Below are 15,810 nucleotides of genomic sequence, written 5' to 3' on the forward strand. Positions count from 1 at the left end.
TGTTACTATCACTTTGCACATCCTGTATCTCATGTGCTGTGGGGGACGGAGGAGCACCTACATGCTTGCGCATCTCACTTGATCTAGTAAAGGATCAAGGGGGAGTGGTTTTATGTTCACTTGGAGTGTTCTATATTGCAATAGCGGTGCTATGGTGCTGCGCTTTGGTATTCTGCAATGCCCTTGTTTACAATGAGGGGTTTTATGATAATTATACCCTTCTCTTGGTTGAGCCGCAATAATAATAATCCCAACCTGAGTGGTGTATTCAGCTTATTTTAGAAGGGTGTGATTGCATTCCATCGTCTATTGGATCATGGGTGGTGTACTCATAACACGTCAGTCCTGCCAAGTACCAGGCATCGGGCCTTATTGTAACGCATTTTAGGGCTGTGGACCACATAACCGCACTAAAATGCTATGTAATGCCTCCTTGAGCCCACCGTCCGCGCCGGTGCAGAGGCAGGACCAAAATCCCCGCCCTGGCCAAACACTCAATATGAGCAAGCAGCACGAACCACGTGCTGCTCTGGCAGTGTATGATTGTAGTATTCTTTAGTTGTGTGCAAAGTTTCTTGAATGGTAGGTCAGGAGTGGATTGCGCCTACCGGGTGGCTCATTGCAGCGCTGGCTGCAGCAATCAGCATTCATGATTATTACAGCTGCTTTGTTCCTGCCGGCACAGCATTCACTTGACGTGGTGGCAGCAAGTTATTGCAACAAAGTGTATCCATTTGGAAGTCGACTCTGAGTGCGAAGCAGAGTGAGCAGTAGTTATGTTTGTTTAGTTTGCCGCTGCCTGCCAAGCAGCAATGATTATATTGGTGCCTCATCGATCATGCACGCTGGAGTTCACTTGCCAGTGAGACGGGTTGCACAGTCACGGCAGAGGCAGGATGATGAGATGATCATTACAAAGGGATCTGACTGCCTACGGTGCGTGCTGCAGGACCTGCCGCGGCTTACAAGTCTGAAAATTGTGATAGTAATAGTGGGAATGTTAAATTTTGCAGTCTGATGTAGTAATGGACGTGCTTGAAAAGTTGCAATCCTAACTCTCCGCTGTGCTCACATGAGTTGGTGCTGCGGTATAATACTGGATAAAAGGCAGCAGATGAGATCTGAGCTGGCGCCTCTCAGCCTTGTCAGTCGGGTCTCACGTGGACAGGGGCAGCCTGGACAGACTCGAGACGTGAATTGATTGGTTGATTTTAATTCATGCGAGGCATCTCACAGCAGGATGCTGTGCATTTAAGTAGTTAGCCTGCGCGCTCCATGTGCCTGCTGTTACAACTTCTGTGGCTGGTATCTGAATTGGGCAGCAATGCACAAGTTACTACTTATCTGGAAGAGACATTAGTTAGTGATAGATTCCTTACCTTAGAATATCTCCAGTCGTCAGACTGGATCAGGAAAGTTTTTCGTCAGCAGTACCCCTGCGTGTCGGTAGGTGGCGTCGTGCGGCTCTGCGTCCGTCGCTGGCGTCATAAGTGCTGAGATGACGCCACGGAGACTACTTAGGCACCACAGTTGCGCGCTGACGTTCGTTTTGTACACGACTTTCCGCGCCAGGAACGCAGAGCCATGCAAGAAACTGACCACTGGTGCCATAAAACTAGGGCCCTGAAAGGGATGACCCTAGAAATCAGTTCGCAGAATGGGGAGGATGGGTGGAGCGGTAAGGAATCTATCACTAAATAATGTCTCTTACAGATATATCTGGATCCAGAAAATGTTCTTTGCCACAGCATCTCTGCGTACCGGGGGCGGTACCACATGATTCCGTCCCGACGTCGTCCGTGGGCGTGACGTCAGCAAGGTCACATAAGCCCCACCCCAGTGCGCCGACATCAGTTTTCTTCGGAGAACTTTTCCACGCTACAAAGCGGACCCATCACAAACAAAACAAATATGAGAACAGTGTGTGAAACAGCAGATAAACAGAAAGGAAAGAAGCGAATGTCATACAAGGGAAGAGCAGAGCACAGCCACTGCATAGCAACCCTGCAAGCAAATAAGAGATTCTCCCTGGAGACAGAAAGAAACGTGTGAAAAACTGTGCTGCAGACGAAAGAAACCTGCAACCACAGTCCATTAATAGTGAAGGACAAAGAGTCAAGACCAGAAGAGTAACGACAATTTACCCAATGACAAAACCATCAAGGAGAGTCACATCCCCTGAAAGGAACTGAGTCTGAGACCCAGCCAAAAGACCCCAGCACAGAGCACTGCACATGAGTCAGAAACTCCAAGGAAGGAAAAAGGGGAAGTATGAGAAGGCCCCACACTGCAAGTAGGCAATGTGTAGGGATGCAGGAGTACCCTTGAACCTACCAATCAAGTACCAGAAAGGAAGGAGTGGATGCAAACACACCGAAAAAAGCATCCCGCTAGGGAGGAGTGAAAGAGGACACTTGCAGAAGACAAAGCACCCAGAGGCAGGCGAGTGTGGAAGCCCAAGCCAAGGGTCCTCGCAGAACGTGGAGGAATGCACCCAAAGGAGACCCGAGCCGAAGGCCCAACAGGATGGGCCCTCGCAACACGGGGATTCCTTAATGTAGAATAGATACCCTAGCCATACCCACGGGAAAGGAGGGTCTGCGAGAGGACCCCACCAGCCTGGGCATAACAGAGGGTCCCACAGGGGACGAGTCCGACGGACAGGGTGAGGAGCCCTGTCCCCCCAGGCAAAGGGAACCCCTACAGTCAGAACACCACCAATCCCCAAGGGGGATGCGGGAAGAAGAAAAGAAGAAGAGGAAGCCCGTTCACACTCAGCAGAGGAAACAGGGGCAAGGCAAGAGGAAGTTGAAGCACCCCACGCCCATATCAGGCTACAAAACCTCCATCCAGGGCCAAGGCAAGGAAGAGGAAGAAGATCAACCTAGAGACACCAACGAGGCCGAAAGAAGGCAAGCCCCCCCACCAGGAACACACCCCGTAAAGATGGCAGCTGAGCCTACCACAGCCAGAAGTCATTAGGAAGCAGAAAGAGTAGCCCGGGGGCACCCAGGAAGACCGGGCAAGAACCGGCTGAAAGAGGAAGGAACAGAAATCCATCTCAGTCCCCAGGACAGAGAGAAGGAAGGCGAAGAAGGACCTGGACACACCTCAGGGAGGGGTCCGCACACACAACACAAAAAGATGTGGAACCAGAGCCATGACGCCAGGCCGCAGACAGCAGGTCAGACTAGGCTAACAGCCAAAGAGAAAAACAGAAGGCCTAATGTCAGGGCTAACCCGGTGTAGATAACTCAAAGCAAAAACACACAGTCCAGAAAGGCCGCACAGCAGCCAACAGAACCACAGTCCCAACAATGAGGACTCGAATGCACATGAAGCACACAGATCACACAACAGGGGTGACCAGCCCCAACAAAAGAACAGCTCCCAAAAACCAGATCAACTCACAGGTCACTGAGGGGGAGAAGAAGGAGGAGCCGAAGCCCCGCCAAGAACCTCTGGATGGCCGATTCTGCCGGGGCAAAGAACAAAAGAGTGCCATCGAAGGGAAGATCTACCAGCCGTTCCCGAACATTTTTCCGGGAACACACTGTCCTGAAGCCAAGCATGGCGGCGAAGGGCAACCGAAGTAGCCATGGCACGACCAAGCACCTCCGAGATGTCCAGAGCAGAGCTAAGAATAAACGCTGCCAGCTGACGGCCATCTAATGCATGGTGACGCAAATCAACCCCAGCATCCTCCTGAGAAGCGGCAAATCTAAGGGACTCCAACGAGTTCCACAAGCAAGAAGTGGCCCTAGCCAACACACAAAGTGTTAAGGGCCCACAGAGCCGCACTGGTCGAAGCGAACATCTTGCGCCCCCAAGAGTCCAGACAGCGGGCCTCCCGTGATGGCGGAGACAACAGCAGCGGCAGGGAGGGAAAGGCAGTCTGCAAAAGGGGGCTTCTGGCAGAGGGGTGGAGGGAAAGACACAGCGGGTCACGCGGTGCTGGAAGGTACCGGTGCAGAAGGTGTTGGGGCACCGGATCCCCTGTAGCGGGCGCTCCTGTACTCCCATCAGAGAAGAATGGAGCAAACCCTCAAAGGGAAGCAGCAGCTCCCTCCCAGCAGAGCCCTGGTGGAGAACTTCCAGAAGATGATCTGCGGGGAAATGGGCAGTAGGATCAGCCATGCGCAAAATTCCCACAGCCGTGGAAACAGAATGAGTGAAGGCCGCACCCACCTCTGTAGGATCCTGCGGTGGGGAAAGCAGCTCCTTCGTAGGCTACGGCTGCAAGCTAAGGCGGCCATCCCCTAAGCCAATCGGAGTGGGGAAGGGCCAGGTCTGGAAAGCAGGAAGGGGGGCCGAGGAGTGGGGGACCTGTGGCTCCTCTGGCAAAAACCACGGCGAGGAGCCGTCCTTTGATGACGTCGGGGAAAAAGCCACGACACGGCGGCCCGTCTCCAGCGAGGATGACACCAGCAGGCACCCAACATCCGGGGAAGAGGAGGCATCTGAAGATGAGCCCACGACCCGAGGCCTGTCCGGCACTGTAGAGTCCGCAACCTGAGGCAGGGCGTCGTCATCGTCCAGCGCCAAAGGAGATGCCGGAATCTGCGGCTAGTAGTCTATATCAGAGGCTGTGGAAAAAGAGTTTTCCGGATCCAGTCTCACGCCTGGGGATAATTCTACGTTAAGAAATCTGCGGCTAGTAGTCTCTATCAGATGCTGCGCCCACTGGAACTTCAGGTCCCACTGCAGAGCCCGCATATGCAATCTGGCATGTTGCACTAGCAGTATGGAGGAGGCCATCAGGCCCAGGAGCCGGAGCGTCATCCTGAATGAAACCCGGGACAGGGCTGAAAGATCGGAATCATAGCCTGAATATCCCGGACTCGCTGCTCGGGAGGATAAACCCGAAACCACGTCGAATCCAGAACCGCTCCGATGAAGAGGAGCTTCTGAGAGGGACTCAAGTTTGACTTCGGCACGTTGATGGAGAACCCCAGAAATGCAGGAGGTCAGCCGTAGTCTGAAGGTGGATGACAACTGCCTGGGGCGAGCCAGCCTTCAACAACCAGTCATCGAGGTAGGGGAAGACTGACACCCCTGACCTGAGCAGGTGAGCTGCGACCACCGCCATCACTTTCATGAACACCCGAGGGGCGCTGGTAAGGCCGAAAGGGAGCACGGCAAACTGAAAATGCTCCTGCCCTACCGTGAACTGCACGTAATGCCGGTGAGCCGGCAGGACAGGGAAGTGAAAATATGCGTCCTGCAAGTCCGATGCTACCATCCAGTCTCCAGGGTCGAGGGCAGCCAAGACCTGAGCCAGAGTCAATATCTTGAACTTCTACTTCTGGGGGAAGCGATTGACGTTCCTGGGGTCGAAGATGGGGCGCAAGCCCCTTTGTTCTTCTTGGGGACCAGAAAGTAGTGGGACTAACAACCACGTCCTACTTCTGGCCCAGGAACGCGCTCAATGGCCCCCTTGGCCAAGAGGGCCATAACTTCATGCCGGAGAAGCGCGAAGGGATGCCCCAACAAGCGGGGGACCTGAGGTGGTATGGCTAGGGGGGTAGACTCAAATGGGAGGGAGTAACCCCTCCTGACAAGCTGCAACACCCACTTGTCAGAAGTGATAGAATGTCAGTGGGGAAGGTGATGTCGAATCCTGCCGCCTACTGGCATGGGTTGTACTCCAAAGCTCAGACTAGGAAGGCTTTGAGGTGGATGCTGTGGGAGCGGAGGTGGACTGACCCGCACGCTGGCCCCCTGTGCCGCCACAGCGGCCTCCAAGCCCACGGCCGCGCTCAGCTTGATTCTGTGCAGGCTACTGACTGAACGAGCGGGCAGGGGCGCCCCTTCCGTGGCCACAAAAGGAATGAAAGGTAGACTTGGCCGGGTGCGTGGTGGAGCGACCCAAGGACTTGGCCGTAGCCCGAGAGCCCTTAAAAAGTTCCAGCACACTGACAGCTTTATCGCCAAACAGTAGAGTGCCATCAAAGGACATGTCCATGAGTGAGCTTTGGACATCTGATGAGAACCCGGTAGATCTAAACTAAGGCCACAGTCATAGAAATGGCCCTACCTAGTGAGTCCGCGGTGTCCAAACCACATGGCACATCTTTACCCTCGGCAACAGCTTGGGACAGCACACTTGGATCTCTTCAGGACACTGAGGCAACACCTTGCAACTAAATTCCTATACTGCGTGGGAATATCGGCCCAATAGGCAAGCAGTGTTCACCAACGCAGCTCTAAGCTGGGCAAACCGCTTGCCGAACTGCTCCTGCTTCTTAGAGTCCTTATCTGGCGGAACCGTGGGAGAGGCACTCTGGGACATCGAAGCTTGGATGACCAGGCTCTTGGGCATAGGATGAGTGGTCAGAAAGGCAGGGTCACCCGGCGCCAGGTGGTGATGCCTGGCGATGTTCTAATCCACAGGGGCCACAGTGGCTGGCTGCGACCAAGAGCCCAGTAAGACGTCAGTGAGGGCGTCATTAAATGGCAGCAGGGGCTCCGACGAAGTGGATGCCATCTGGAGCACCTCCGTGAGGAGCTTAATTTTTAGGGCCGCCGTAGGGAGATCAAGGTTGAGGATCTCAGCAGCCCGACGGAGCACCACCGTGTAAGAAGCGTAATCTTCCATGGTAGGCGGGGGAGAGGCAAACCCCCGGTAAGAGGCGACATCAAGGCCGCCGGACTCCTCTAAGTTGTCCGCCCAGTCCTGCTCAGAGTCACACTGACGAGCAAGAGGGTCCTTGGACCCCTCCCAGTCGTCCTCCACCTCCGCCGTATGTGGTAAAGACCGTGGCGTCAGGGCAGGGACCGGGGAAGGAACAAACGGTGCCAGGAACGGCGCTGGACGGGTCCGAACTGGCGCTGTGTCCCAATGCGGATCCCAGGTAGGGACAAGATTGTCCTGGAACCGGGGCAGGGGCGGAACAAATGGTATCCAGCGCCGGAGACGGAGCCGGGCGTGGAGCTGGGGCCGGAATATAGGGACCATGTGGCGCCGGAGCCGCCGCTGGCTAGACAGAATCCTGACACGGGACCGCGGGGCCCAAGGGCGTGCCAGCAGGAGATCGAGGCCTAAACAGGCAATCCATGGTAGCCAGAAATTCTTGCACCTGTGCGGGAGTCGTTGACGGACAAGGATAAGGTGGGTAGGACGCAGGACTCCCGGTCACCCATACGCAGGATGCCCACAGCCGTGGACACCGCGTGAGCGAAGGCCGCACCCGCCTCCGTAGGACCCAGCGGGGGGGATAGCAGCTCCTCCGTGGGCGATGGCTGCAAACTAAGGCGGCTGTCCCCGAGGCCAAGCAAGGCGGGCAAGGGCCAGACCTGGAAGTCAGAAGGAGCAGACGAATGAGGGACCTGCCTCTCTTCCGACAAACACCTCTGCCTCAGCAAGGGCGGGGAGCCACCCTTCGACGCCGGTGAAAAAGACACCACACGGCTACCAGTCTCCGGGGAGGATGACGCCACAATACAAGCTGCCTCCGGAGAAGGAACGTCCGAAAGACGAATCCGCGGTACGACCCCTGTGCAGAGCCATAGAATCCTCTGCCTGAGGCAGAGTGCCGACACCATCCGGCATCGCTGTGAGAAGTTAGCTTGACATATGATGTCCACTATTCTAGTGGGCACCTTGCACCAGTCTAAACAAACCTTATTGATGGTGGTTGTAAAGTCAACCTTATAGACAAGCTATCCTAGTGGTAGCATGGACCAGCAGTCTTAGGCTAAAACTTCAGAGAGCATGTGAAGCAAGCTGTTTTACCAATTATAATCCCTTGAATACCAAATGAAAGGAAACCACACAAGGTATATATCAAATATATATGTATTTATTTCTAACACAACCCCTCTGAACTCTTTATGAGGTCAGAGATCGAAATACATCACAAGTTACTCTTCAGGAATAGTGAATAGGCCTTGGGCCTAGTGAATCGCTGGGGCTACAATACACAACCAAAGGTTAGGAAGTAGGAGACCCACGGGAGACGCGTGCAGTGTGGGAACACAGTCGCGAGTTGCCATTGACTTATAATGGAGAACGAAGAAGTTACAAAGTTACTGTTTTAGGGCACTTCCGGATGGACTACGACAAAACCCCTTTAAACTAAGACACTTGGATAGTCAATACCCACGGGAGCACCAGAGTACTCGAGTTACCTCACCCAGGGAAGCCGGGTGCATAGGTGTCTTTTCGCGACGGGTTTCGCCGATGCTCTCAATGGAAACCTGCAAAAGAAGTTCTGCAGGCGGCCGAAGGAAGAGTGTCTGGGTGGATCCAAGGGTGGATCGAAGAACTGAAGAACCTGAAAGCAGAGGGGACAGAGTCTGGGTCACTAGCCAGTGACCAGGAAGGAACCAGGCAATGTCGTGATGCAATCAGGTGAAGAGGTGAAGCATGTCCCTGCAGCCACGAGGACCAGGAGGTGTCAACCAGGAGCTGGATTTGAGCTGTCCCACGAAGGATCTAGTTGACTGCGGTGTCGGTATCCAGATTGGACCCAACAAGCCTTGACAAACGCAATCCACGCAGGAATTGAAGAGTGGCTTCAGATCAGACCAGCAAGGTCAGGGGCGCTTCTCCTTTGTAGGGAAGCTGGAGCAAGCCTGGAGCAACCAGGCAAGCGGTGTAGATTCAAAGGTTCGTCTTCGGAGGGCTCACTAGCCAACGGGCTAGCAACCGGGAAGACGCGTCGAGCTAAAATGCAGGAGCAGGCCCCACGCAGCACTCGTGGAGTGTGGCGGGCTAAGCTTTGGTGCAAATGGCACTCGGGTCTGGGGCTTCTCGTACCCCAATGCACAACTGCGAGGGTGCCTCGATAGTTGCACAGTTAGCAAGATGCAGGATGTCCAGTGCCACGTCTCTTGTGTACGCCACGGGTCTCAGCTTTACTGTGGATGTGGGTCGGAGTCGGAGAAGTCGGAGAGTCCAGTTCCTGAGTCGCTGAGTCTTCGGGATCTGTCGGGAGCGATGACAAAGCAGACCAGCAAGTTACTGGTGGTGCCTGTTTGCACAGGGTGGTCACTCCTTGACCACAAGGGAGATGTCTTCAGTCTTCTAGTCGGTATAGAATGTCGAAGGTCCAACGGGCACATGCATCAACCTATTTAGGAAGTGCAAACGGTGTGAATCGGTAAATTCGGCCGTTTGCGCTTCCTAAATACGTTTTTGGGATGCATGAAACAATGTTTCAAAATTCGCTTTTTTTTGCATTTCCTAAAAATGCGAATGCATTTAAGGAATCGCATTTGTGCGATTCCTTAAATGCAATGCATCAATTTTTAAAAAAAATGCGAATTTTGAAATAGGAAGTGCAAATTAACACGAGGTTGACCCTCGTGTTAATTTGCGAAAAGCTTTAAAAAACCAAAAAAATGCATTTTTTAAACTTTCATGTTACAGACACACATGTCCTTAGGACATGTGTGTGTGAAACATGCACTTTAAAATACATTTCAGGGGTGCAGGGGGGGTCCTTTGGACCCCCCTCTGCACCCTTGCAATGCATCAACAAATTGCGAGTTCCAAAAAAAAGAAATGCAAAACGGCATTGATTCCTATGGGCCTCTAGGCCCATAGGAATCAATGTAATGCCATTCCTTAATTGCGATTCGCAATTAAGGAATCGCAAATACCAAAAATTAAGAAATCCTAAAACATTTTAGGATTTCTTGATGCATAGGATTTTGCAATTCCTAAATTGCGATTCCTTAATTTTCGCAATTTAGGAAATGCAAAATCCTACAATGATGCATGTGGGTGCAAGAGTTTCGTTCCAGGATAATCTAATGTCTCTAGACACAGCTCCTATCTTTATGCTGATTGTAGGGGCTGGATTACCCGCTAGGTCCCTCCTATGGGTGGACCTGAGAAGGGGGTGGTTACACCCCTTTCTCTTTTTCCGGTTTCGCGCCAGAGCAGGGCTGGAGTGACCCAGCAACTGGTTTGAACCGGGCTATGCATGGAGCACCTTGTGTGCCCCAGGCAGTGTCTGGAAAAGCATCTTTCCATTCAACCCACCCTGCCCCAACACACTACAGGTTGTCTGGGGAGGAGCTAGCACCTCCCTCGACAGGAAACCTATTGTCCAGGCCTCCCTTGCTGGAGTTTCCCCCAGCTGCAGGAGGTCAGACTCGTGTCTGTGGCCGCAGCATCCATTTTGTGATGCTGAGGCTTTGTTTAACTTTTACCGGGTAAAGCAGTAACATACACGTCTTTTCCCTCTATAAGGGTGGAATGCTTCCCAGCCGCCAGAATTGGCGGGGGGGGGGGGATAGCATTCCAAAGTGTCTGACACCTTACACGACGTTTTGATAAAGCCAAACCAAAGTTAGCATTAACCGGGAGTATTATAATGCACTTAAGAGTATATGGTATGGCTATATCATAGAACAGCCAAAAGGACATGGTTCCGAAAGCTGCAGAGGGGCTCAGCTCATGCTAGACCGCCCTCTCACATAAAACCAAGCACTCTGCTTCCAGGATTGTTAAGGCCTGATATAGGAGTGACGAACAAGTTACTTACCTTCGGTAACGCTTTTTCTGGTAGATACTATATCTGCCTGTGGATTCCTCACCTTGTGAATACCCCTTTGCGTCAGCAACATTCGGAAATTCTTTTTTCGTAGCCTCGCGCCGACGTGGAGTCCTGACGTCATAGAGACACGACCTCGCTCGCGACTCCGCTGACGTCACCGACGCCTATAATAGGCCCACGCCGGCGTGAGGACATCAGTTCCGCCCTTTTTTCCGTGCCATCGAGGCACACGGACGGACCAATGACAGTAGAAAAGCATACAGTATACGCAGTACACAATAGAAATGGCAAATACACACAGTGCAAAGTAAATGCAGGAAAGAAAATGAAACATTTCCCTGACAACAATATATATATATATATATACATTACATAACAGTAACTCTGGCACAGAAGAGTGGACAACGGGGAGGCGGGTGGGCATGTGAGGAATCCACAGGCAGATATAGTATCTACCAGAAAAAGCGCTACCGAAGGTAAGTAACTTGTTCTTCTGATAGATACATCTGCCGTGTGGATTTCTCACCTTGTGAATAGAGTCCGACAGCAGTCCCCACTCCCGGAGGAGGGTGTCCACTCTTCTAAACCAGGAAATCCTGAAGGACAGAGCGCGCAAAGTGACCCTCCCTCCTCACTTCGGAATCCAAGCAGTAATGCTTCGCGAAAGTGTGGAGGGAAGACCAAGTTGCCGCTCTACAAATATCTTCAACAGGCACACCTCTAGCCAATGCTGAGGTCGAAGACTTAGCTCTAGTTGAATGAGCCCTTATACCCTCTGGTGGTTCCTTACCGGCCAAAGAGTAGCAGATCTTTATGCAGAGGACAATCCATCTCGATAAAGTTCTCTTATGGACCGCCCTTCCTTTCTTGCAGCCAGCAAATCCAACGAAGAGCTGGTCTTCCAAACGAAAGTCCTTGGATCTGTCCAAGTAAAAGGACACCGCCCTCTTAGGGTCCAGACGGTGCAGTCTCTCTTCCTCCTTAGAAGGGTGAGGGGGAGGATAAAAAGAAGGTAGGGTAATGGACTGCCCTAGGTGGAAGGGAGTTACCACCTTAGGCAGAAAAGCAGCCCTGGTCCTGAGAACCATTCGATCAGCATGAATGGTCAAGAAAGGGGGCTTATGACTAAGAGCTTGAAGCTCACTTACCCTCCTTGCCGAGGTTATTGCAACGAGGAAGACTGTTTTAAGGGTAAGAAGCCTCATGGGACATTTGTGGAGAGGCTCAAAGGGAGCACCCATCAAAAAAGTCAACACAAGATTCAAGTCCCACTGAGGCACAATCAAAGGAGTAGGAGGAAACTTATTCGTGAGGCCCTTCAAAAACCTTAAAACAACCGGTGATTTAAAAAGAGAGGGCTGGTCAGGCAAACAGAGAAATGCCGACAGCGCTGAAAGATAACCTTTCACCGTGGCAACAGCCAGCCCCTGTTGCGCCAGAGAAAGGGCAAATTGGAGAACGTCAGACAGATGGGCTTTCAAAGGGTCAATAGACTTTTCCCCACACCACGAGACAAATTTCGCCCACCTATAAGAATAGACAGACTTAGTGGAGTCACGCCTGGCTGAAAAGATGACATCCACAACGTCAGGTGGGAGGGAAAAAGAAATCAGGTTGCCCCGTTCAATCTCCAGGCATGAAGGTGTAATGTCTGGAGGTGGGGGTGTAGAACCTGCCCCTCCATCTGAGAGAGGAGGTCTGCCCTGAGAGGGAGACGGAGCGGCGGGTGAGAGGAGAGGTGGAGTAGATCTGTATACCAAACCCTTCTTGGCCAATCTGGGGCGACCAATATGACTTGGGCCCGGTCTTGGCGAATCTTCCTCAGAACCCGAGGAATCAAAGGTATGGGGGGAAACGCGTAAAGGAGTTGACCCCTCCAACTCAACTGAAACGCATCCCCCAAGGCTCCTTGCATCGGATACTGGAGACTGCAGAATGACAGGCAGTGCGCATTCTCGCGAGTGGCGAACAGGTCCACCCGAGGAGTCCCCCACATCCGAAAGATGTCGTGAACCACCTCCGGGTGAAGCCTCCACTCGTGGTCGGCAAAGAACTGCCGACTGAGACTGTCTGCACGAACGTTCAACACTCCGGCCAGATGATTCGCCATCAGACAAATCTGATGGTCCTGAACCCAGGACCAGAGACGCAGAGCCTCTCTGCAGAGACACTGCGACCCTACCCCTCCCTGCTTGTTGATGTACCACATCGCAGTCGTGTTGTCCGTTAGGACCTGAACAGACCGACCGCGAAGGGAAGGGTGGAAGGCCTTGAGCGCCAAATGTATCGCCCGCAATTCTAGAAGGTTGATGTGAAGCAACCTTTCCTCTGGAGACCAAAGACCCTTGACCTCCAGATCCCCCAGATGAGCACCCCACCCGAGAGTGGATGCATCCGTTATCACCGTGGCCACCGATGGGGGAAGATGAAAAGGCTTTCCTTGGGACAGATTGCCTTCCACGCCCCACCAAGACAGATCCGCTGCAGCTTCTCTGGAGATCCTCACTGACTCCCTGAGATCTCCATTGTGCTGATACCACTGTCTGCGGAGGCACCACTGGAGTGCCCTCATGTGCCAGCGTGCATGGTTGACCAACAGAATGCATGAAGCCATCAGACCGAGCAGGCGAAGGACCTTCAGGACTGGAACGACCGCTCCATTGTAAAATAAAGGAATCATCTCCTGTATGTCGAGAATCCTTTGAGGAGGAGGGAATGCACGACATACAGTAGTGTCCAGTACCGCACCTATGAACAGGTTGCGCTGGGAGGGCACCAGGTGAGATTTGGGCACGTTTATCGAAAAACCCAACCTGTACAACAACTGGGTTGTCTCCTGCAGATGATGAAGCACAGTCTCTGACGACTCCGCTTTGATCAGCCAATCGTCTAGATACGGGAATACCGGAATCCCCGATCTTCTGAGATGCGCCGCCACCACTGCCATCCCCTTGGTGAAGACCCGAGGTGCAGTAGTAAGTCCAAACGGAAGGACCGCAAACTGGTAGTGTTGTGACCCAACCGTAAAACGGAGATACCTCCTGTGCGACTTCAGGATTGAGATGTGAAAGTACGCATCCTGCAAGTCGAGTGACACCATCCAGTCTTCTTCCAGCAGAGCCTGAAGAACCTGAGCAAGGGTGAGCATCTTGAATTTCTCCTGCTTCAGATAAAAATTCAAGCAGAAAATAGGTAACAGGTAATAGGGCGCTCTGCAAATGATTTTGGCTCTGTTAGGTTCACAGGTTACTCGGATTGCTACTAGGCAGAATAGGAAGGTTACCTAACTCCCTAACTTATCCCCCGGATTCCAGGTGATTTAAATAATTCAAAATTCCTGCCGAGCAAAATTGTGTATAGTATTTACACTTTCATACAGTAAAGTCACAAAGTCCGTATATTGTCCATTAGCCAGTAAGACACCAGAGTCCTAATATAAGTTGATCCGTATTTATTCTCAACTCATTTATTCTCAACTTAGCTTCACACAATTCAATTATTCTGTCGTCAAATTCACAATATTCTTTGAAGTCAGATCAGCCTTGTGAACAGATCAGCCAACACGTGTTTCGTTGTAAAAACAACTTCCTCAGGGCTGCAAGCCAAAAAGCAAAATATATTGTATAACTATATATACTTAGTGTTATATAAAAGAATATTAATGTTAGTTAATCTAACACCTCCTAAGTGAAAGTAGAGGTACATAGTTCCCAATGCATTTGTGCTTGTAAAATAAAATAAGTGTGACCCCCGGTGTCAAGTAGCAGTACACAACAAAAACATTCGGGTCTGTCGCCTTCAAAAAAGGACCAAGTAATGTGTTACCTAAGTTCAACAGTTTATCTACTGTTCAATCTACAGTTTTTTGGGAAAATATTTTCTCAACATTTAAGATCTCTGGAATGATATAAGGATACCCCCCACTCTGTCCTAACAGTCACCGCCATTTAAACTTCTTCAAATAGTATCGCTAATATCTTTAATAAGTATTCTACTCGTAAACTTGATTATATAGAGCATACATGCGAGCAGCTTCCCACTCAATGTATATATTAAAGAGTCCACTTTGAGTCTTTAAACTCATTCACTAAAATGATCACTTTCTCACTATAGAGGTACAAGTGGTGCTGTATTACCTCTCTAATGTTCACGATGTCCATTCAGTAACGAAATCCTTCGAACTTTTTTAAGTTTATTATTGCGTTTCTCCCGCAGGTTCTGTGAAAATATGCGGAATTGACTATGCGTATATGTCCTCTGCGTTATAAATATTTCTAATAGTCATACCGTAAAGGGTTGCTTACCGATTAGACCGCTAAGTCTCGTCTATCGTTTATCTGAAGTTCACGTGTATCTTTTATAAGCGCGATATCACTTATTTCTTTATCTCAGTCTAAAAAGAAATAGTTGTAAAAGTCGAGCTATAAAACTGTATTCTACCTTGTAGTTAAAGTTGTAAAAATCGTATTCTCAACTCTTAATACAATAGTGCTCACCTTAAATGAGAATGTATCACTTTTTCTACGTCCTCCCGTGTATGGCTCGCGTATATTAAATATCAACGCGTTGCCTCGTATTTGTATATCAGAATCTACAAAGAAATATTTTGAGAACCGATCTTAGGTCTATATTCTATATTGTATTTAAATTTTACAACTAAAAGACACTTATAAAGACAATGGCGCTCACCTTGTAAGAGTGTATATCTTCTCTTACATCTTCCCGTGTTCTATGTTACCGGCGTCTATCTTAAGCGCCATCTTAAATAAGTAGTTGAAAATCTCGTCGATACCGCATGTTACTGATTAGAGCAGCCATCTTGTGTAAGTAATACCGCGGTTTGGTGCATCGCAATAAAGATCATTGTAAAGGCATATATAATCGCACTATTTTATGCTACCACTACACAAGTATTTTTATTTTTAAAATTCATAAATTATAAGTGAACTATCAATATCGCTATTTGATTTATTTTCATTTCGTATGTTATTTTGAGTACAATGCCAGTCTCGCTAAATTAGCGTTCCCTGTATAAAAGGGGTTATATTTATTATTATCCATATCACAACTATCATAATATCGTGCTGCTGTTTAATTATGCATTTCCTTAAACAGCCTCTATTGCCAGAACCTACTAACGAAGTCCCTGATTTTGTGCCGCCATATTGAAGTGATGGGTCTATCCATATTAGTCAATGCCTTATCTCTAAAGGTTATACGCACATTAGAGATTCATAAGTAAGTAATTTGAAGTTTTCGCGGAGGCGACCATCAGTGTCAGAGCTGCTGGCACCTCACATCA

The 15,810-nt window shown here is 50.4% G+C and overlaps 1 protein-coding gene across 1 annotated transcript in view; it reads right to left on the minus strand.

The window, feature by feature from the left end:
• The window catches only part of SKIC3 (SKI3 subunit of superkiller complex), a 1,397,627-nt gene that overhangs the window by 148,340 nt on the left and 1,233,477 nt on the right, over positions 1-15,810 (minus strand). The window lies entirely within an intron of this gene.

Source organism: Lissotriton helveticus, chromosome 2_1 (assembly GCF_964261635.1).
Source record: "Lissotriton helveticus chromosome 2_1, aLisHel1.1, whole genome shotgun sequence".
Lineage (NCBI taxonomy): Eukaryota > Metazoa > Chordata > Amphibia > Caudata > Salamandridae > Lissotriton > Lissotriton helveticus.